Source organism: Dipodomys ordii, unplaced genomic scaffold (assembly GCF_000151885.1).
Source record: "Dipodomys ordii isolate 6190 unplaced genomic scaffold, Dord_2.0 Scaffold4, whole genome shotgun sequence".
Lineage (NCBI taxonomy): Eukaryota > Metazoa > Chordata > Mammalia > Rodentia > Heteromyidae > Dipodomys > Dipodomys ordii.
Genome location: NW_012267220.1, coordinates 36,851,223 through 36,875,494, shown reverse-complemented (window position 1 = coordinate 36,875,494; position 24,272 = coordinate 36,851,223). Strand labels below are relative to the sequence as shown.

At 37.6% G+C, this 24,272-nt stretch overlaps 1 protein-coding gene across 2 annotated transcripts in view; it reads left to right on the top strand.

Annotated features, from left to right (window-relative positions):
• The window catches only part of Slc20a2 (solute carrier family 20 (phosphate transporter), member 2), a 124,923-nt gene that overhangs the window by 20,587 nt on the left and 80,064 nt on the right, over positions 1-24,272 (top strand). For both annotated transcript variants that reach the window (XM_013025771.1, XM_013025746.1), the window contains exon 2: positions 656-913. The gene's annotated coding sequence lies outside the window, so the exon portion shown is untranslated. The remainder of the gene's footprint in view (positions 1-655; positions 914-24,272) is intronic.

The window sequence follows — 24,272 nt, the reverse complement described above, 5'->3', positions numbered from 1 at the left end:
GATTTATTTTAAGTCTATCAAACTAGAATTTCATAAAGTCACTACTACTCCATTTTGTGAATTTTATGGTTGTGGAGCTGGCTGCTGAACTTGATATAATTTGTCATCAGAGTGGTCTAGGATTTACTACAGAAGTCAGTTATCTTTGATGAACTTCAGAAAATCAAGTTCCATGGGCCCTTGGGCATCTGTTTTAAACTATCCTCAATGATTGTTGAGCTTCTCCATGTAAAAGAAACAGCCTGTATTTTGTAGATAAGGAAACCAAGGCAAAATGAATGTGGTAGTATCAGCATTTTATCACTAGATAATACAAAACTCCAGAATTTCATGGGTGAAAAACATTTTCTAGGCTATCAATTTGTTGGCTTATTTTACAGCAGAGTTTAAAACATCTTTTTAAAAAATACCATTTTCAAATTTTAATTGATTTTTAAACTAATTTTAGGAACTGTTGATTATTTGCAGTATTTTGTGGTACCTTTTTATTTTTTTGAAAATATTGCATTTTTAAAACTGAAATGATGCATTAAATTTTCTTTATTGAAATTACTTATTTTTCACTCAGCTAAAATGAAACATTGTATGAGAATTTGCACTTCCTTATTAAGGTTTTTTTAAAAATCTGGTTGATTCTTGACTTTTCTCTTTTAAGGGACCTTACCTTGGAAATAGCACGATTGGCTTCCATGTCATCTTTGAAAATGGAGATGACCCTAGTTTCAGCGTGTACTCAATAGAGACCAACAGACCAGGTTTATTCCTTCAAGAAGCCTCTCAAAGCCTGTGGGGTGGCAGCTGTTTCCAGAAGGAAATAGCATCCCAAGAATAGACTGGATGGCCAAGAACTCTTATGGAAGAATGGTAAACAGCAGAAGAAAAGTTGAATTTCAAGCAACAACTTCAATGCCATGTAGGACTTTGACTAGCTGAAAGAAAATAATTCTGAAAACAGAAATGATAACATTGTAGACATTTCCTATGTGTTTCTTAGCTTACCTCTGTTAACCCATCCACTTTGTTTATAATATGTGAGTTATTTTCCACAATTGTAATAGCTGTTAATTGACTTAGGATCAGTGTTTTATAATGATAGAGAGATTACATCAGAAAGAGTCGAAATAGGAACCATTGGATGGCATATGGGCTCCCAGAAATTCACTTTTTTGGGGGGAGGGCCCCAGTCATGGGGCCTAAACTCTGGGCCTGGGCGCTGTCCCTCAGCTCTTCAGCTCAAGGCTAGTGCTCTACCACTTGAGCCACGGTGCCACTTCTGGCTTTATTCTTTGTGCTTATGTGGTGCTGAGGAATCAAACCCAGGGCCTCATGCATGCAAGGCAAGCGCTCTACCACTAAGCCACCTTCCCAGCCTCAGAAATTCACTCTTACTGAGTAATCACTAAAGAGTGTTGTGTGGATGAATTATTTCTCTATAGTGATAATACTGCTTCATTGTGACTTCAGTTCCAATTTATTTATCTTTTTCCTGCCTCTGTACACACCTACTTTCTTGAACAAGTTTTTGTCACTGACAATTATCATTTTATCAGTTTTAAAATAGAAGTACAGATTCACAGATCTTTGGCAAACTTTCTGTTCTACCCTATGTTATTTTGGCAGGATCAAAAATAATTTCCACTCTTTTCAGGCCTGCTATTATTTACTATTTCCATGTTTTATTTAGTGTTTAATTTTGCTCTTAGTTTCTACATGGAAATGAAGAGTGGTCTCTATGTTCTATTATCTGGGAAGTCCAGATAGAATGAGTAATTGAACTTAATTTTTTTTTTTTTTTTTGCCGTTCGTGGGTTCTGAACTCTGGGCCTGGGCGCTGTCCCTCAGCTCTTCAGCTCAAGGCTAGCATTCTACCACTTGAGCCACAGTGCCATTTCCAGCTTTTTCTGCTTATGTGGTGCTGAGGAATCGAACCCAGGGACTCATGCATGCAAGGCAAGCACTCTGCCATTGAGTCATCTTCCCAGCCCCTTGAACTTAATTTTTAATATTGGTCTAAATTTGCATCATAGTGTTTTTTTTTTAGCAAAAACCTTACCCTTCCTTTTTGTATATTGGGAGAGACAATAAGAAGCAGGGATTTCTCTAAATGCTGCTAAGCATAAGGGAAAAGATGGTGTTGAATTTAACAAGTGAAAGTCCTTTGTTAAAGTCATTAAGGGTATTAATGTATATGTACTATTTTAAGTAAGAAATTTGCTTGTTGCTTAAGGTTGAGGTACTTGATGTAAGTAAATTGTTATTGTTGTGAGCTCTTTTTATTAAGACTTTGTCCAAATTGATGTTGAATTAACTCACCAATAATTTTCTCTTCTGAAAATTAAGGAAAGTTTTTGCTCTTCTAATCAAGTTTTGCCTAATAAGGAGAAATCTAAGGAAAAAAAGTTTTAATTTAATGAGGCAGAATTCTATAAAGCACTTGGTTAATTTTGGTATTCCTTCCTCAGTAGGCCTCTGTTCATTCTTTTCCTTTTTTGCTCTGTCTACTTATCACATGAGGCTTCTTGCATCTTTCTTTCTTTCTTTCTTTCTTTCTTTCTTTCTTTCTTTCTTTCTTTCTTTCTTTCTTTCTTTCTTTCTTTCTTTCTTTCTTTCTTTCTTTCTTTTTTTGTTGGTCATGGGGCCTGAACTCTGGGCCTGGGCGCTGTCCCTCAGCTCTTCATCTCAAGGCGAGCACTCTACCACTTGAGCCACAGTGCCACTTCTGGCTTTTTCTGCTTATGTGGTGCTAAGGAATCAAACCCAGGGCCTCATGCATGCAAGGCAAGCGCTGTACCACTGAGCCACCTTCCCAGCCCTTGCACATTCCTTTCATCTGTTCACAATTTCTCTTTTGATTCTTTATATTTTGCCTACTCTCTGCCTTTCCCATAAAAAAAGGGTTCATTCTATTTAGAATGCTTTCTGCTCTTTCCCCTCTCAACATAGGTGTGCTTCCTTCCTAGTCTGCCATCTCTAGGCTTTTTCTTACTTCTTACAACTGACCAGCTTTGGCTCCTGCTGGTTTCACTTCTTTGTCCATTGACATTCCACTCCCACCCCCATCAATTCTGTCCAGTTCCTCGTCTTCTGTCTGCTTCTGTCTACGTGACTCATTGATCTGTCCTCTGTTCTCACCACCTCTGTTCCTTCTCAGCTCCAAACCAATACATTTTCTTCCTGTTTTTGTCATTGTGCATTTACTCCATGAAATCTTTTTTTCCTGTTTCTTTGTCCCTGTGTGGCAGGTATTACTGGATGGATTTGTTGTCAGTCTTGCACAGAACACAGATCCTTGCTGTGTGTTTCCTGAGTACCAAGGATGAATCAATTATTATTAACTTTTCTTGGAACATTCAACTTCCTGCAGTTTTTGCTTCCAAGAATTAGAATAGTATTCTAGAAGACTAAAGCTACCTTAAAGAGGGTCAAGATAGTCATAAGGTGCTGTCATTTTAACTGTATTCAAGAGTTAGATATTTATTCAGTCTTTTAAGTTACTGAAGAACAGCTAAAGGGTGGGTAGGGACAGGGGAAATGCAGGAAAAGAATGATAAATATATAAAAAAGACTTGTGTGAATACTCACGTCTAGAAATGTGGAAAATTGAAACCAGAACTTTTAATATTTGTTGTTTGTTATTTAGGTAAAAAGTCCCCTAAAAGAATAAAAAGTATCAGTAATTCCATTTACTAGATTTACTATTGCATCTTATATAGTTTTGCATTTCTCTTTAAGTTCTAAGACCTTTACTGTTTAAGAAAAAAAAAAAACAGACTTAATCTTCCTTTTCTTTTGGAAGACTTGATGTCTCCTTCCTTAAATATTATCCTGTGTCATTTTGTAATTATACTGTAACATTTTCAAATGCTATGAACAGCTGACTTGTTAGTTTCTTGCTTGAGAAAGCATATAAATTGTGTGTGGTCTGGCTCTAGTTGTGTTATAATGAAAAGATAGCTTGTGACAAGGCTTTATCTTTTGCTACTTGTTGATTTACATTTTCTCTTATTTCCCTTCATTTCTGTGTTTATTCCTGTATGTAAATGTGGAACTGTGCTGTAGTGTAGTTATTATTATGTCTAAAGGCTGCATGCTGTAGAAAAATGGGAGTGTAGTACTTAAATATAAAAAAGAAAAACCTGTATCACCTGTAGTGTTGAGATATTAAGAGCAGCCTTGCAGATTGGGGTTGGTCTTAGTGGGTATTCTTTCTGTTGGAGCCTTCTCTGTTGTGATGTGGCTGGCGGGTGACTTATGGATGAGGGAACTGTAATAGTTATCTCCCATGAGCAGCTAGAAAGGAGGCATGAAAGGCACCAAGAGACCACCAACAAGGAATTGATGTCTTGGTGAGAATCTGGTCTGTGCTCTGGGACTAGAGATGATGATACATACGGTCTACTCTATGGAGGCTCATAATTGAGTAGGGGACTATTGATAAGTGAATGGTTGTAATACATTGTGGTACATGTTGAGGAATACCTAATAACTCTTACAGGTACAGGACTAAAGGGAGGTTAGGAAGTATGGATGATAAACCTTAAAAGGTCAAGTATTTGATGTTTGTATATTGGTATATGTATCTAAATTCTGAGATGATAATTTCTGTTTCTTGCTACTTTTGTGAATGGGGCAAATTACCTAAATCATTAAGTTTTCATTTGTGAAATGGTGCTATTCATAATGTTCATATATGAATTCAAGGGATAATCTATAAGATATCAGAATGGTCTCTTACTCAATTATTTCAAATTTGGAGGACTAAACCAACAGAGAACATGACATAGGAAAAAATGCTTTTTGTAAAGTTAGACTGTAATTAAACAGATAATGTGGCTACTCATAATGCTTGGAATTCCCATTTTATGCTTGCTTTTGTGGTTTTTAGAAAAACCAACCATATAATTTATAGTCTTACCAAAAGATGTTTATTTAGCTTGATCCACTTACTAGCTCCCTTAGTGACTTTTCTCTTTCCATAAATCATATGTATGTGTGTATATATATATATATATATATATATAAACAAAGTTTAAATTTGAAACTGTTGAACAAATTTGAAAAAATGCACTATAGATTAAGAAGAATGTCAGCCTTATATTTGACTAAGTTTGTGAAGGAACTACTTTGGCGAACTATGGAGTAAAGAATATTAGATACAGCAGTTTCAGAATATGTTATAAAATCATTCTTTTACGGTTATAGTTCCTACATTAGGTAATATGTATATGAACCTGAGTGGATTTTGTGACTCTAGATGGGTGTGTTTGAGACTTGAGTAAACTTTGTGTATGTGTGTGTGTGTGTATGTGTGTGTGTGCGCGCGCACTCATGTGCTCTGAAACTGGGGTTGAACTCAGTGTCTTCAGCTCTGCTCGGCTTTATTGTTCATATCTGGCACTCTGCCATTTGAATCACACCTCTATTGGTTTTTTTTTTTTGTCAATTGTGGGGCTTGAACTCTAGGCTGGGCATTGTCCCTCAGCTCTTCAGCTCAAGGGTAGCACTTACCACTTGAGCCTTTTCTGTTTATGTGGTGCTGAGGAATCCAACCCAGGGCCTCATGCATACGAGGCAAGCATTCTACTGCTGAACCACCTTCCTAGCCCTCTAGCTTGTTTTGCTAGATAATTGGAGCTAAAGTATCAAGATTTTTCTGCCCGATTAGCTTCAAACCACAATCTCAGCCTCTTGAATAGCTGGGATTACAAGAGCCACCTACATCTGGATACTTCTTCGTTTTTGAAAGCTATTGTTTAAGTTGGGCACTAGTGGCTCTTGCATGTAATCCTAGCTATTCAGGAGGCTGATATATGAGAATTGCAGTTTGAAGCTAGTCAGGGCAAAAGCTAGTCATGTCTCTAACTACCCACCCCAAAACTGGAAGTGGAGCTGTGGCTCAAGTGGAAGAGCACTAGCCTCAAACAAAAATGCTCCCCCTACACAAACAAAAGCTTCTGTTAAAATAACTTCATTTAAAAGAAACAAACCAATCTGAATTCCTGATGTAGAAGAGATTGGCATAGTGATTGACACTGTTTTGTGTATGGTTGCTTGTTACTGAGTTTTCAGATTTGGGCCTATATCCTAACCATATGATAAATCAGATTGGGTAAATTTTTCAGTTGGAACAAACCAATTTTTCTGATCTGGTTTGTTTGGCCTTTTAAAAATTCACCAATTGATAGTGTAACTCAATTTATCTGTTGTGATTTTTCTGTATTATAAGGTTTTAATTGGAGTAATTAAAAAATCAACACAGTGGGCCTTCAGTATCTACTGGTTGCTCATCCATAGTCCGCCAACCCTGGATCAAAATATATTTTTAGAAATAAATTGTGCTTATACTGAACACATACAGACTTTTTTTTTTAAATCATCACTCTCTACACAATACTGTATAGCAACTATTTACTAGCATGTATGTTATATTTGGTATTTTAAGTCCTGAAGGGGTGATTTAAAATGTGTGGGAGAACTGAGCATGGTTGCCTCATGTAAGGATGGAGGCATCTACAGATCTCACATCCCCACAGTTCCCACAGACACAGATGGATAGATACTGAGCTAAAACTCCCAACCAGGACTTTAGTAAAGATCAAAACATATGCCTTTCTGGCCTCACAGGGAGGCTCACACCTATAATTCTAGCTACTCAGGATGCTGAGTTCTGAGGATCATGGTTCAAAACCAGCAGGGGCAGGAAAGTCTGCGAGACTCTCATGTCCTATTAGCCACAAAAAAGCTGGAAGTGGAGCTGTGGCTTAAGTGATAAGAGTACTAGCCTTAAGCAAAACAGCTAAGGAACAGTGCCCAAACCCTAAGTTCAAGCCCCAGGACTGGCACATACACAAAAGAAGTCTCACCTGAAACAGCTTTTCAAAAATTAATTTTGGCCAGGTGCCAGTGGCTCACGTCTATAATCCTAGCTACTTAGGAGGCTGAGAGTTGAGGATTGCAGTTCAAAACCAGTCAGGGCAGGAAAGTCCATGAAACTATCTCCAGTTGACCACCACAAAACCGGACAACTCAGGGACAACAGTCAGGTCCTGAGTTCAAGCCCCATGACCAACCCCTCCCCCCCCAAAAAAAAAAGTATGTGCCAGTTCTGAGTCTCAAACTCATGGTTTGAGCTTTTGAGGTTTGAACTTTTTTGCTTCAAGTTAGCTCTCCACCACCTGAGCCACAATTCCACTTTTGTCTTTTAATTGGCAATAAAAATCTCATGGCCTTTTCTGCCTGTCCTGGCTTTGAACCATGATCCTCAGATTTCAGCCTCCTGAGTAGGATTATAAGCCTTATAAGTGCCAGGCTCAAAATGGTTTTAAATAATAGAATAAAGAGACTTAATAAGGTTAGTGTGTATTTTATGATTGGCATTAATTTGTGTTGCCATTATATTCACAGATAGGCAAACTACCCTGTAGAAAGTAAGAAGTGAAGCAGTAATATTTTAAAGCTTAGTTTAAGCTGGTTAGGATTACAAAAGTGGCTTTCCGTTGTGTTCACTGGAAGATTCTCAGTGTGTGTGGGCTTGTTACTCCACAGCATGTCTAATTGCCATCATGAAGGTCTAGTTAGAAATAGTGAGAAATAACTACATATGTTTTAGAATGAGCGGAGGTACTGTTTGTATCTTTGCTCTTGAGAAATGAAGTTTTTCTTAATAGTGTTTAATTTTTACTCAGATTGTTATTTATTAATATTGCCAATAATAATAGTTACTAGTATGGTCAGGATATTGACATAGATTTAATTCTACTTTTATGATTTTCTGATAAAATCTGATGTTACTGGGGATTGAATTTAGCAAGCACCTGCTTGGTAGGCAAATACTCTGTCATTTGAGCCATACCCCTGGTTCTTTTTTCTTTTAATTATTTTCAAATATAGTCTCAAGTTTCTCGGCCAGCCTGTACTGTGATCCTTCTATTTACCTCTCCTACCATAACTGGAGTGCCAGGCATGTGCCACCACATTTATCTCTTTAGTGACTGAGTTGAATTTTTTTGCCTAGGCTGGCCTCAAATCATGAATTTTCTGATCTCTATCTCCCAAGTAGCTAGGATTATAGATGTGTGCCAATGCACCAGGTCCATGTTTTATATACTGTATAAATATACTTAGTATATAACGTGTTTATATGGGTAGATGAATGTTAGAGAAGTCCTACAGATTAATAACTTTGTCATATTGTCTTTGAAGTATGAGGAATGAGGAAGGTTATGCTCTATCCAGTCCTGATAGTGTAAGTGATGGAATCAAGATGCTATTCTGAGTCTGATTAAATTCTAGACTTTCTACCATTTTCCCTTTGAAAAAGTACATTTTGGCTGTATGTTTTTTGTTTGTTTTGGTCAGTTGTGGGGCATGAACTCTGGGCTTGGGTGCTGTCCTTGTGCTCTTCAGCTCAAGGCCAGCACTCTACCGCTTGAGCCACAGCGCCGCTTCTGGTTTTTTGGTGGCTAATTTGAGATAAGAGTTTCACAGCTTTTCCTGCCCAGGCTGGCTTTGAACCATGATTCTCAGATCTCAGCCTCCTGAGTAGCTAGGATTACAGGTGTGAGCCACCAGCACCGGCTCATTTTGGCTGTTTGGTAGGCAGATACTGTTTTGAGGTAAGGAATATTCTGTCATGTGCTGTAGACCTATGTTTTCCTAAAATAAACTTCGTCCATGATTGTAAAAGTAATAGAGTATGGTACTAGTAATAGTTCGTGTGTATTGGGAAAGCAGGAGAATACAGAAAGGGATAAAAAAGTGAAAAATCACTAATAAAACACCCACTGGTGTATACTTTTCTTGACTTTTGGTGAATGCGTACATATACGTGTATTATTAAAATACTAATAAGGGGCAAGGAAGGTGGCTCAGCGGTAGAGCGCTTGCCTTGCATGCCTGAGGCTCTGGGTTCAATACCTCAGCACCACATAAGCAAAAAGAAAAAAGCCGGAAGTGGCGCTGTGGCTCAAGTGGTGGAGTGCTAGCCTTGAGCTGAAGAGCTGAGGGACAGCAACCAGGCCCAGAGTTCAGGCCTCACGACCGGACCCCCCCCCAAAAATAAATAAAATACCAATAAGTTATATAATAATGTTATATTTTTGTAGTCCTGGGTTTTTAACTTGGGGCCTTGCATATGCTAGACAAGTACTTTACAACTTGAGCCATGCTTCCAGTCCCTTTGGTTCATTTTTCAGGTAGGGTCCCACTGTTTTGCCTGAGCTGGTCCTGGACTACAATCCTACCTCCATTTATTGTGTACCTGAGATTTCAGGCATATGACCATTGATCATATCTTGACAGTAATCCCATGTCATTGTAAGCCTATAGCTTAATCTATTTCCACTTTGTAAAAACAACTTTTTCTTTGAGAGTTTAAAGAACATTGCAAAAATGATATAGAGTTAGAATATACTCCGCCTAGCTTCTACATCATTAGCATTTTATAATACCATACATTTATTAAAATTAGTGAGCTAGCACCAGTATATTACTATTAAAAAGAATGCACTTTATTCAGATTTCCATCATTTTCCTGCATGTCTTCTATTTTAGCCTCCCATCCACAAGAACATACTACATTCAGTTTTCATATCTCCTTGACTCTTGTGTTAGTTTTCATATCTTCTTTAGCCCTTGACTATGACAGATTCTCAGACTTGCCTTTTTTTTTTATGACCTGCACACTTTTGAGATATTCTAGTCTGTGTTTTGTAGAATGTTCTCAGTTGAGGCGCTTGTGTTTACTTCCCTCATAGATGCAGTTAGGAGTTTCAAGGAGGAGACTGTAGAAGTCAGGGACTCATTCATTGATCACATCATCTCAAAGGTACATGCTGTTAACGTGACTGAGTGTTGATGTTGGCACCCATCACCTTGCTCTGACAGGGTTTCTCCACTTGAAATCCATACTTTCTTGGCTTCCCACACTCAACAATGGGGAATTGGGTTCTAACCCTTGAAGGGCAAGTCTATATAAATTATTTGGAATTAGTCAGTCCAGGTGATTTGTCTATCTTTTGCCACTCATTTTTTTTAATCCAGTCATTTATATCATTACAGACCAATGAATGTGTTATCCAGCCCTTTGGCTGTTGGGAGCTTTTAGTTGGTTTCTAGTTTCTTTTGTCCTATCCCCATTATTATAGGTTTGTGTCTTCATACTTTAATAGCTGCATGGTGTTCCAATGTAAGAATGCACTGTAATATACTTCTCCATCATTTTTTGGTATTATTTAGGTAAGTTTTTTTCATACTTATAAATCATACTATGACAAGTAATCTTCAGGAGACATGTTTATGAGAATATAATACGATAAATGTATTGAGGAACAATTACTGTACATCGGATCTTCCCATTTTATATTTTCTGTGACATGTGACTCTGACAGGTATCTCCAGCAGACTTTTAACTTACCTGTGTATTACACAATTATGTGCCTCCCAAGTTACCTCTCTTCATCTTTTTTTCCTGTGATAAGGACTGATGGTGATGTGTTATCCATGGACCTAAAGAGCTGCCTTGAGATCACACATTGCCTTGAAAGATACCTTTGCCATTTCAGTAGTACAGCACCAGTTACTATAGACAGTTAGCACAAGGTAAATTTAAACCCAATTTTGAAATGTGAAAATGGCATTCCTAAAGTAAAACTCTAGGCCTGAAAATGACCTTAGAAAGATCATTACATTCAAGCCCTGCATTTCAGACAGAAAACTTACTAGTTCATATGATTTGCCTCAAAGCCTCCAATGAATCTGAATTTCTGCACACATCTCTGAATTCAGACTTAAGATTAATTTGATTGAGATTTAATTTTTAGTTTATATGTGGTAAGACTATACAAGCTTACAGTGTTAGAAATTTTCAAACATACACTAAAGAAAACAAAATTGTGTTACAATCTCATGGCCTTATCACCCAGCTTTAACTTGTTGCTAATCTGGCTTAAAACTCCTTTCTACTCCCCCACGACTATATTATTTTGAAGCAAATCTATTCAAAAGCAAAATCTTTTCACAGCATAGTTAAAGTAGCATTACCATACCTTAAAAACATCCCATTCAGGGATGTTTTGTATTAAGTAACATTTTGTATTAAGTATAAGAATCTGGTATTAATGAAAGTACTGGTTCTGTGTATAATCCTTGGGGACCAGAGAGTGGCTCTGTTCACTAGAGTTGTCTAGGTTATGGCTTCCCTAAAATCTGGAGACTGGGGGTTGTATTCAGAAGATACAAGTTAATATCCTATCAAGTCCTTCAGAGGCAGAGGTCTACAGAGTGGATGAATCACTGTTTTCCAATACCATTTCCAAATGTCTTCTCCATCTGAGGAAGACCTGCCAAGGGCATAGGGAAACAAGAATTCTTTAGATTTTCCAACTTCCACTGTGTAGAGAGAGCCCTTCCACTCCAGGTGGTCTTTGCAGAGAGACTTCAGAATGTCAAGGAAGATTTCTACGCACTGTATCCCGAGTTGAGACTTTATGCCACTTCTAAGAAAACCAACTTGTTCATATCATCACAACACTTGCATATAAGAAGACTTAACAAGAAGAAGATCTGTGACATCGAGATGATTCCCAGGGCAGAAGGGAGAGCCATTGCTTTACTTTTCTTCAACAACACAATTATTTCTATTCCTTGACTCTCCATACCTCAAAAGGGTGATTATTTCTCCAAATGATTAATTCTATTTTAATTGGGTTTCATTCACTTGATCTTCAAAATTAAGTGAGACATGGTTTCTTTTTAGAGAAACAATTCTGTATCAGGCTCTTCTGCCAGAATAACAAAGTTCTTAAATACCAATTGAATTTATCCTAGCTTTGCCTCTGGGGTTTGATATGCCCTTAAAAGACTCAAGAGTTGATGGTGACTCACTCCTGTAATCCTACATAGGAGTCTATGATCTGAGGATCATGATTTGAAGCCAACTGTGAGACTATTTCTAATTAACCAACAGAAAAGCCAGAAGGGGAGCTGGCTTAAGTGGTAGAGCTGTAGCATTGAGCAAAAATGGTCACACACACACACACACACACTTATTTAAATTGGAAGTGGCCTGAAAAAGTCAGAAAATCCTTGTGCTTTTTTCCTATGGGATACTGAATGCTTTTTTTTTTTTTTGAACTCAGGGCCTCAGCACTGTCCCTGAGCATCTTTTGCTTAAGGCTAGTGCTCTATCACTTTTCTGTTTATGTGGTACTGAGGAATCAAACCCAGGGCTTTATGCATGCTAGGCAAGCACTCTACCACTAAGCCACATTCTCAGCTCTGAAACCAGTCTTAACTGCATGATTTTACTTAAATTATTGTAAATAAATATTCACCTTCCTTGAGATATTGCTCACTATATGCAGGTTATGTTTTACCAAAACCTATATTAGAACTTCTTACCTTGTCCCAGCTTTGCTAGCTTCCTTTGCCTCCTGCTTTTATCAATAGACCGTTTGTCCTCCATCAGCTCTGATTTCCTCCCAGGCAGAACACCTTCTCCGTGTTATTTCTGAATTTTGGCTCTCTTTTATCTACCTGTTTCTACTCAGTGAACTCGTGTTGTCTTTTTGTTTCTGAGCAAAAATCAAGAATCATAAAAATAATCACAGTTACAAACACAGCCAGTTATCCTAGTTACATACAATATGGATTTTAAGTTCTCAGAAGACATAGTACTCAGTATAGTATGTGGTAAATCTGAGTGTATTTAAGATTGAGCTCTAGGGCTGGGAAGGTGGCTCAATGGTAGAGCGCTTGCCTTGCATGCATGAGGTCCTGAGTTCAATTCCTCAGCACCACATAAGCAGAAAAAAAAAAAAAAAGCCTGTGGTGGTACTATGGCTCAAGTGGTAGCGTGCTAGCCTTGAGCTGAAGAGCTGAGGGACAGCACCCAGGCCCAGAGTTCAGGCCCCACTACCGAACCAAAAAAACCCCAAAAAACAAAAGATTGAGCTCTACTGGGTTTCACTTACCCTCTTTTAAACTACATTAAAGACTCGGGATACAATAATATCTTTTTCTTAAAATATTCTTGGAAAGTCTCTTAGTTTTCTTAGCTTTGACCTTTATCTTTTTTACCTTTCATTTTCCTCACCAGAAAAGTACTTAATTAGCAACCACCTTATCTATTGCTTGTTGGATTTAGTAAGTTTAATTGTACCACGCACACAGTAAATGCTCCAGCAGTGTTATTCCAACCATATTTTTCTCTCTATCCATTTCTATCTTTTCACTTTACATTTTATTTCCCACTCTTCCTTTTTTTTTGTTTAGAAAGTTGCAAATATTACAGAGTAATCGCACATTCCCTTCACTCAGTTCTTGAATGTAATTACAGCATAACAGCATAACTAGAATGTTGCCAAGGGCATAATCTACATCTCTTCAGATTTCACCAACTTTACATCTTGTGTTTGGCATGTGTGTGTGTGCTGTCCTGTGCAGGTTGATCACATAGATTTGTGTAAACATTACCACCAACAAAGCTCCCTTTGCCTATCCTTTCCAACAGTTTTAATCTCTATTTTTATAATTTTGACACTTTGAAGATCTAGAAATGGAATCCAACAGCATGTGAAATTATGAGATTGAATTTTTTTTAACTCTATGATGTCCTTGAGAACCATAGGTTGTTGTATCAGTTACTCATCCTTTTTTATGACTGAGCAGTATTCCATAGTGGGAATGTACCACAGTTTTAACCATCTATCCACAACAGGACAGTTGAAATGTTTACTTTTTTTTTTATTATAAGTCACTATGAACATTTATGTGCCAAATTTTATATAGATATAAGTTTTTATTTCTTTGGCATAAATGCTTTTCTTTTGCTAAATCAAAGCTTTTGTTAATAGATAAGTTAATGGGTAAGTATAGGCTTTCTTTGAACATACATGCAAATGCAGTCAGCACTTGTAGATGTATAAGGGCAATTATTTTGTATTGCTAATCATTATAAATAGGATTCTGTAATAAATAGTAATGGATTTGTTTTAAAAATTACATAATTTACATGATGAATATAAAGTATAAGTTAGAGCTGGGATGTAGCTCAGTGGCAAAGCACTTGCCTAGCAAGTACAACATCCTGGGTTCGATCCCCAGTACCAAAAAAGAAAAGACAAAAAAAAATAGTTAAAGTACAGGTTTTTATCTTATGTACTGTAATGTGTACTAGCAAATATTTCATTTTGTTCGTGAATCCATATTCATATTTTGACATTTTCTCATGGAGAATATTACTTCTAAAATAGTAACTTTGTATAGGGGAACTATATCACCATAGTTGTAATGTAAATAGGTATTACATTTTTTAAATAGAAGGATTATCACAAAGTATCAAGGAATTCATTGCATGACTAATGTCCAACAACAGTTCAACTAATTGAGCAGTGTTGTTTTCCAATAGAGTATCTGGGGTCCTAAGCTCCCAAAGTAATAATAAATTTAAATCATTATTGGAGCAAGGCTAAAAATATTCTGTTTTACATGTGAAGTGTTCTTAGAAAATAGTCATAAATTTAAGGAACTTTTAGATTGAAATCTAAAGTTAACATAAGGACAATATAAATTATGGATGGTGGACAGGCACTGTATAAGTAGATAGATTGTAGTACTTACAAATGTTATCTGTTATTTAAAACAGCGAGAGGAGAAAATAAAATGTAAAACACCAATGTTCTTTACTCTGATTGCACATTTGAATATGTAGCTAGATTCCAAAATAGTGCATACCTATGCAGGGCCACTTGAATTACAATCTCTGGAAGAGATTCTAATAGATTACTGTTGTTTTTGTTTGTTTTTAAGTGCTTCCCTGGTAATTCTGCTGTCTAACCAAGATTGGGTACCACTGAATTTGCTGTGTGATAAAGGAATAAATATAAGGACTCATTTGATTGAGCTTTATGTAACCTAAAACTAAGCCATCTTGGACATTCAGGGTGATTCTCTTCCTTCCCCCCCTCAAGCCCCCCCCCCCCGCCTCCTTCTCCTTATCTTCTTCCTCTTCTTCCTCCTGTTCCTCCCCCTTCTCCTCTTCCTCCTCCTCTCCCCTCTCCTCCTCTTCTTCCTCTTAACTATTGGGAGCAACACTGAAACAACATTATCTTTGTAGATATGGCCTTTCGTACTTTTGTTTTAAAAGTATTCACATAGTTTGGTTTGGTTAGATTTCTTAGTTTCTGGACACCTTGTACTAATGTTAATTGATTTCTAGTTCCTTGGTACCTATAGAGTATAGCTTGGGAATTACACGTTAGCAAATCAATTTAGAAATGCTGAGTTCTCATATGTAGTGACCAGAATGCTTTTCATAGGTCCTCAAACAACTGGGGGAGTTTCTTAACCAGAAGCTTATGGATGGGCTTCCTGGAGGTTCATACCATGAAATATGAAGCAAAACATTGTACAAATGTATATTTTATAATTTGCATCAAATTTGAAAATTGCTTACCATAAGAAAGTTTAAAAACAGATAATATGTGCCTCTGAGAGCAGTATTAAGTCTAGAGATGCTGTAAATAACTTTTTAAGTTCCTGTCAATATGTGGTTTTTAGCCACATTTTTTTTCTATGAAGATCTGGATTGACATAACAGTAAGTAATATCTGATTTCTAGATAAATATAAACCTAAGAGAGATGACTAATAATTTAAATAACAGTCTAGACTTAAAATGTTCTGTCCGGGTGCAGAGACCCATATTTGTAATCCTTGCTACTTGGGAGGTTGAGATCTGAAGATACTGAAGTTTTATGGATCAACTTTAAAAAAAAAAACCTCATGGGACCCTATCTCAACCAGTGGTTGGGTATGAAGGGTATTGCCTGTCATCCAGCTATAGTATAAATGACTGTGTATGGCAGTGTGCATCTGTCATCCCAGCTTTGATAACAAAAATAGGAGACTTACAATCCAAGTCAGTCTGAGCACAAAATGAGATCCTGTCTCAAAAATAAGTACTGCAAAAAAAAAAAGGGGGCTGATGAGTGGCTCAAGTGGTGGGGTACTTGTCTAGTAAGCATGAGGCCCTGAGTTTAAACCCTCACAGCACCAAATAAAATAATCTAATAGGTTGTCATATGTTCTTTTTTAAAATTTTATACATGCCATAATGTTCTATCAGCAAGATAAATTATACTAATAGCTGGCCTTGTGCTAACATTGGGAAATCCTTGGAGTTTTACAGTCTCTTTCAAGTCCACATGATAAAAAATACTGAGATTTTTTTGATCACCAGCGTATATGAGCCATTTCTATGATGAGGCTGCTAAAAACAGACCCAGCTCAGGTTCTAGATTACATGCATGCCTAGATTATATGCAGTCTATTTTCTCTGCTGGTTGCTTAGTTAGATCACATTTGATGAGGTGTGTTCAAGTCTGTAAACCATATTTTAGACAAGACAATGGTAATGGAGGGAGACAGCTGATAGATTGTAAGTGAATTCACATGAGTAACCACTGCTGAAAGAGTTTTGTTGTTGGATCTGAAGCACAGTGGTGGCAACTGTTGGGGGTCGGGAAATAGGAAGACTTAACAGTGGTGTATAGTCCTTGTGGAACCTGTAAATGCTCAATAAATAGTGGAATGAATGAATGGAATTGCAGTACAAAGGACTTGGTTCTTCCATCAGTGGGCCATTGGGTGGGTAACAAGAATAGAGGCTCTGGACAGAATTCCTCCTGTAAGGAAGGGTAATCCAATAGGACTTAAGACTGGTGGAACTTGCTAACATTTTCCTATATTCAAACTGGAGGATAACATCCTCTCTTTACCTCCAAAGTAATTGGGTTACCAGAGGGAGCCTCTGCAGTTGATTTTTGTTGTAGAAGGAATTTTTTTGACTTAAAGACCACCTAATTGGTTGTACAGGAATTCCAAAGATGCTAAAAATTAAAGTTACTTACAGTATAGACTTGCAGTATAGTGTGCTTTTTTTTTTTTTTTTTTGGTCCGGTTGTGGGGCCTGAACTCTGGGCCTGCGTGCTGTCCCTCAGTTCTTCAGTTCAAGGCTAGGGCTCTACCAAGTAAGCCAGTACCACTTCCAGCCTTTTCTGTTTATGTGGTGTTGAGGAATCCAACTCAGACCCTCATTCATACAAGGTAAGCGCTCTACCACTGAGCCACTTTCCCAGCCCCTATAGTGTGCTTTTAAGAGTTCATTTTTGGGGGCTGGGAAGGTGGCTCGGTGGTAGAATGCTTGCCTTTGCATGCGTGAGGCCCTGGTTCGATTCTTCAGCAGCACATAAGCAGAAAAAGCTGGAAGTGGCACTGTGGCTCTAGTGGTAGAGCACTAGCTTTGAGCTGAATTGCTGAGGGACAGTGCCCAGCCCAGTGTTCAGGCCCTATGAACGACAAATAGTTCATTTTTGTTGCTTTAAAGAAAACCTAAAATCTTTTGACTCTTAAGAATGAGTAAAAAAGGAAATTTCATCATTATGAAATGGTGGTCGCAGGAAACATAACATAATGATTCCATTAGACTAGTTCTGGATTCTGGCTTGGGAAATTAAATACCATGGAATTTGTAACAGGATTTATTTAGCACCTACATGTGTTTGTACCTAAGCTTGCCTACTATCTCCACAAGTGTATTGCTTAATTGGTTTGAAATCAACATCACTCCTATTACTCTTCAAATAATTAAGCAGTATATCAATCTTTTAAGTTATAAAAATGGCTATTCTGAAAACAAAAAACAACTTATATAAAGCTCCTCTTAAAATCCTTAATCTCCTCCTAGTCATTTTGGAAACTGGGGGCTGCTGCCACTGAGCACACTGTGGCTTTCCCATTCCAAGGCCTAGCATGGCATGATTGAGAGTCCAAAAACACAGGCTGCTGGGCACAATCTGTCTCTTTTAGTTTCTGTGCCTTGAATCTACTCTTCACAGTTCTTTTGTCGTGGGGCCTGAGCTCTAGGCCTGGGCGCTGTCCCTCAGCTCTTCAGCTCAAGGCTAGCGTTCTACCACTTGAGCCACAGCACCACTTCCGGCTTCTTTCTTTTTGTTTATGTGGTGCTGAGGAATCGAACCCAGGGCCTCATGCATGCAAGGCAAGTGCTCTACCACTGAGCCACCTTCCCAGCCCCCACAGTTCTTTCTAAAAGTTTTTGTACCACCATCCTGGTCAGTTGTGTGGACCCATTGCCTACAGTGATGATTCTCACCACTAGACATATATTGGAATTTCATGGGAAGTTTTTATAAAGTACTGGTGGGTATGCTCCATTGCAGACCAATTAACTGATGGTAACAAATGATTGGCATCAGTATTCTGCATTTTAGCTTCCCACATTTTAAAGTGTATCCAAAGTAGAGAGTCTCAAGGCCACAAGAGTAATGGACTAACTGGATAGTAGGCATGTGTGGGCTTCCCAGTCCAACACATTCCTTCCATTCACCTCCCATTCACATCCACTCATACCAGATAATTCCTATCACTGGGCCTTCTCTTTTCCTAATCAAGCTTTACCTTTCATCATCTTCCCTGCTGGCTATGTCTATTACAAAACCTTTCCCAAGCTTTCCAAGGAGAAATGCATTTCTTACTTTGGTACCAGTTCCCATTACAGGACTTCCTTTGTCTTAATAATAATTTAGAGGTAAGTTTCCCTGAGTATTCTGAAGGTAGGATTCTACTTGTTTCATGCTTGGCACTAGGTTAAGCTGAGAGCACAATGGGTAAGTGAGAAGTAACAGAGGCCTGCTCTGGGGAATCAGGAAATCTGTGAGGCAGGGAATGTAAGTAAATATAGAATAATGAGAATGTATGGTTAGCAAAATGTAGCAGAGGTATTGTCTGTTAGTGTTGCTTTTACTGCTTGTAAAAAAAAAAAAAAGATCAAAGCTCTGTTAAGTGTGAAACACTTAACAGGAAAGTCAAGACCAGTTTTTGCAGTATCCTCAAACATTGAATATTGGTGAATATAATAGCACAGAGTCATGTTGTATTTGCTTCCTGAGGCTCTTGGGAGATTCCTGAATGAGAGGTGGGAATCAGCCATTATAATGGTGGCAGCTGTTTAGTCCATTGGATTATCTTCAACTTAGTTACTGATTTCAATATACCCTTTTGTGGACAGTAGTTTAGACATTGTTTCTAATTTTGTTTTAACTGCTTCCTTAATCTTTGGTTATTTTTAATACTATTTTTTCTCCAAGAGCCTGAGAATTGTCTTAACACATTCTAAAGAATTATAACTTAAACGTGATTTATTATTCCTGTTTTGTCATGATTAGATTTTTAGTTAGCTTTGTTTAATGAATGAGCTCAGAGAGACTCTTGACTATTGTTAAAGGGTGTTCTTAATTGTTTCTCTTTATCTTAATTCTTTATCCCTACCACAGAACTCTAATGAGAAGCCATGACTTATTAATGCTTAAGAAAAGGTAGTGAATACTAGTCTGATATGATTTAAGTATCCACAGCTCAGATACCTATCATATAAATGGATAGAGTATTTGGTCTACCTAGCTCTATTCCCTTTAATAATCAGGAATTAAAAGTATTTTTCTTTTTCAAAATCCAAATGTTGGTTAGAATTTCTAAATGTTACATGCGTATGTTTCCCTTTTATTTTAAAAGGGTTGTATTATTTTGTTTTTGTTGTTGTTATTTGCTTTGTTTTTTTTTTTTTTTGCTAGTCCTGGGGCTTGTACTCAGGACCTGGACACTGCCCTAAACCGCTTTGTGCTCAAGGCTAGCACTCTACCACTGGAGCCAGAGTGCCACTTCCAGCTTTTTCTGAGTAGTTTATTGGAGATGAGAGTCTCACAGACTTTCTAGGCTGGCTTCAAACCGAGATCTCAGATCTCAGCCTCCTGAGTAATTAGTATTCCAGGTGTGAGTTACTAGCACCCAACTTTGTTTTGCTTTTTAAAAATCTTTAAGCAGTCTGGTTTTATTAAGAGCTTCCTTTTTTTGAACATGGATTATGTGAAAGTTGTTAATTTTGGAAAGTAAAAAAGGATAATTTTCTTGGGCGATGCATTCTCTCCTGGCAATTTTGAGAGACAAATATAATGTCAAGGAAGAGAAGAAACAAACTTTTACAATGAAAGCATTAAGTCCAAAATGGACAGTTGTCTATATTATAGTTTACAGAAAACCACAGCTGTACCACTACTCTTGTGAGCTGATGCTTGTGTAAGTAGCCAGTTACTGGTGTTTCTGAAAATGGCCTCCTGGATTATTGTAATCATTGGACTATTATAGTTCTTAGAGCTGAGTTGTTGCTTCTTCTAGGTTTGGGTGGTGGTTGTTTTTATTTACTAGGTGAACTTTTTTGAAAAAATGAGCATTTGTTGGAGGACTTTTTAAAATGAAATCATTTGTGCTTTAGGATATAATTATATACATTGAGCAAGAGACCTGGGCTATACCCTCCTATCGAAACTAGCTACTTGCTGGACACTTGGAGTCAACTACTATTAGAATTTGTTAGGAATATTTCATTCTTTCATGCCATTTTGATTTTGAACTATTTTCCCTAAAATGACCACTTCTCAGTTTATTTGGTATGGGAATAGATTATACCCATTCATAGCAAAATCATAAACAGTAGAAAATAAAATCTTCATTTCACAGCTCCCTTGGCATATTGGTACCGAGCATTGTCTTCTGTCACATAGTTGGACATCTACTCTTCAAACAAAAGTTCAGATGTTCCGGAGCTTGATCTTGAAACAGTAGCAAGAGACATGAGAATACATCTGGAAAGACTAACAGTAAAATTGGGGACTTTGATAGTTCGTATGAGGGCCTTTTTGGTCTTACCTGGGCATGTCTACCAGAAATAAGACAGCAGAGGAACTGCAAAGTAGATTCTCTAATTACCACTGCAGGGGTCAACTGTGGATCGTTCTTGGTTTCCATGTCTAGCATATGATCATATATATACATATATATAATTTCTAGAGACACGTATAATTTTAAAATCTATGTTACCACTGTACTGTGTATTTTATGTGTACTAAGTTGTTTTTGCAACAACCCTAGGAGGTGGAGTCTTACTCCATTTTACAGTTGGGCAGAGAAAATTCTATTAAATAACTTGGTAAATTAGTAAATGCCACCCCTTGAGCTGATTCAACTGAGCTTAGTAGTCTAGTTCTAGTAAAGCACTCTTGTACAGCCTCCTTCATTCAGAAAGTCTCAACTTTCAAGTTAGGAAGTAGGGTAGGTCTTACAAGAGATGGTAAATAATCTAGAGACAGATTTGGTTGCTTGTGATTGAAATGACAGGAATTAGTTGCATCATATGAATTTACCAAAATGTTTGGGAAATCAATAGTTTGCTATTTTGTTCTATTGAATAGTTTTCCTGTATTTGGATAAAATACATTGAGAAGTAGACATTTATCAGCAGCACTGCTCATTAATTCAGATTCTGTCCAGCACAGAGTTAGTAGGAAAGTTTGATTTGTGATAGGAAAGGACCTTTCAGTCTTCTAAACAATAAGTCACTTAGAAGATATTTATTTTATTTTATTTATTTATTTTTATTTTATTTTATTTTATTTGTTGTTGGTCTTAGGACTTGAACTTAGGGCCTGGGTGCTCTCTCTAAGCTTTTTTGCTTAAGGTTAGTGCTCTACCACTCTGAGCCACAGTGCTGCTTCTAGTTTTCTGGTGGTTAATTGGAGAGAATAGTCTAACAGACTTTCCTGTCTGGGCTGCCTTGCAACCGCAGTACTCAGATCTCAGCCTCCTGAGTAGCTGGAATTGCAGGTGTGAACCACTGGTATCTGGCAAGAATATTATTTCTTTAGATATAATATTCTTTTTTCCAGTATAACTTAGTATTTATCTTAATACTTTCATCTTAAAGACATTTTACTGATAGACCCAAGAAATAAAACATTTAAAAGTATTTTCCAGGCTGAGGCTGTAACTCATGGTTCAGTATTTGCCTTCCATGATAAGTTCTGAGTTCCATCCCCAGCACTGTGTACAAAAAAAATACTTTCAGTTTGGATGTATAGCAATTTTATGAAATGTATCTGAAATTAGTAAAGTTCCGTTAACTTATCTTTTGTATTACTGTGGCTCTAATCTGTTGTTTGACTTTGTTCCCAGATCTCAAGTGACAGGACACTTAAGGTTTCTTTTGTTTGTTTGTTTGTTTGTTTAGGTTTCTTGTTTTTGATTAGTGTATCCGTAATATATTATAGAAGTTCAGATTGCACTTAACAAGCCCTGCTTGCTTTTCAAAATATGCATACCATGAACACGGCTGGTGGATATGCTGTCTGATTTTAGGAGTTTCAAGCCTAGCATCTTGTATCACCAAGCACAGAATTACTACCCCAAGAAGAAAGGAGGAAGCCCCAGTTTCAATATGTATGGGGGGGGTCAGTGGGCAGGAGGAGGAAAGGTGAGCCTCAGTCCTTTGAACTTAGTGAAGGCTGTTGTTGGAGGACATGAAAACACGTCTGAGCAGTGTGTACTCTTGTGTAAATCTATGAACTCAGGAAAAGGAAGATGAAGAGAGAACATTTAAAAATATTTAGCAGCTTGTCTAGGATGCATAAGGCCCTGGACTCTTCACCTACCCAAAGAAAGGGTTTGTTGTTTTTTTTTTCTTTTTTCCTCTCTCCCTCCCTTTCCACCTCCCTCCCTCCTTCCCTGTATCTTGCTGGGGTACATAAATGTGACTTTCACAAAATGTTCATACCATTCTTCCAAACTCATCTTCATAATAATACTGTGAAGTGTGTACATTATATCATTTTAGAGATAATGGGACTGAAACACAGATAAGGCTAGAGTTTGAACTGAGGCCTTCTTATGTAGACCCCACACCCTCACTGGGCACTTTGTAGCCTAGATTAGAAGAAATTAAGTAACCTAACAGCTTCAGTTGATGGAGCTGAAATCTGAATCCAAGCTCTTTCTTTCTTCCTTCCTTTCTTCCTTTCTTTCTCTTCCTTTCTTTCCCTCCTTCCCTCCCTCCCTCCCTCCATCTCTTTCCCTCCCTCCCCGCCCCTCTCTTTCTTTTTCCTTTTCTTTCTGTTGGTCATAGGGCTTGAACTCCAAGCCTGGGTGCTGTCCCTCAGCTCAAGGGGAACACTCTACCACTTGAGCTGCAGTGCCACTTCCCATTTTCTGATGGTTAATTGGAGATAGGAGTCTCACGAACTTTCCTGCCCAGGCTAGCTTTGAATTGAGATCCTCAGATCTCAGCCTCCTGAGTAGCTAGGATTATAGGCATGAACCACCGGCACTTGGCGCCAGGCTCTTTCCTAAAATTCAGTAGCCTGCCTTCCTGCCTTCCTGCCTTCCTGCCTTCATGCTTTCCTTCCTTCCTTCCTTCCCTGTTTTTGCTGTATAGTTGCTTCTGTGTAATGTTCTTTCCCCTTTTGATATTGAAATATTATCAGCATGCACATGGCTCAGATCAAGTGTCATTTCGTCCAAAATGTCTTTCTTTACTAACATAACTGCTTTCTTCTTACATTCTTACCAAAATGAGTTCTTACCCTTTGGATGCTTACTAATTACTTGTGTATATGGTAAAAGTTTACATACACTGTTCTCTCACATGAGATTCTAGGTCTCTTTAAGGCAGAGCTGTCTTCATATTATTTTCCATTGTAATTGTGGTCATCTTGCCATTCATACAAATCATGCAAAGGTTTGGGAGTTTTTAGTGCCAGCAGTCAATTGTTAACAAATGTTCATTGGATGAATGGCTATTAGTAGTATAGAATTTCCCAATAGAATCCACAAAAGAATACTTAAAAAAATACCCGTGATAAAATAAATTTTTGTATAATAGTGCTACCTTTTCTTTCATGGTCCTAACATAAATGATGTTATAAATTTATTCCATTTTAGCTATTAAACCTGTCTTGCTGGGCACTGGTGGCTCACACCTGTAATCCTAGCTACTCAGGAAGCTGAGATCTGAGGATCATGGTTCAAAGCCAGCCCAGGCTAGGAAAGTCCGTGAGACTTTTTTCTCCAATAAAACCACTAGAAAATCGGAAGTGGCGCTGTGGCTCAAGTGGTAGAGCCCTCACCTTGAGCTGAAGAGCTGAGGAATAGCACCCAAGCCCAGAGTTCAAGCCCCACGACCAACCAAAAACAAAAACAAAAAACCCAAAACCTGTCTTGAAGAATTTTCTTGCTATTTCATACATCATTGTTCAACCGAGGGGAAATTATTGCTGAAGAAAAGTTGTTTATTCTTTTCAAAATTCTCTGTTCCGATGTGTAAATATATATATACATATATATATATATATATATATATATATATATATA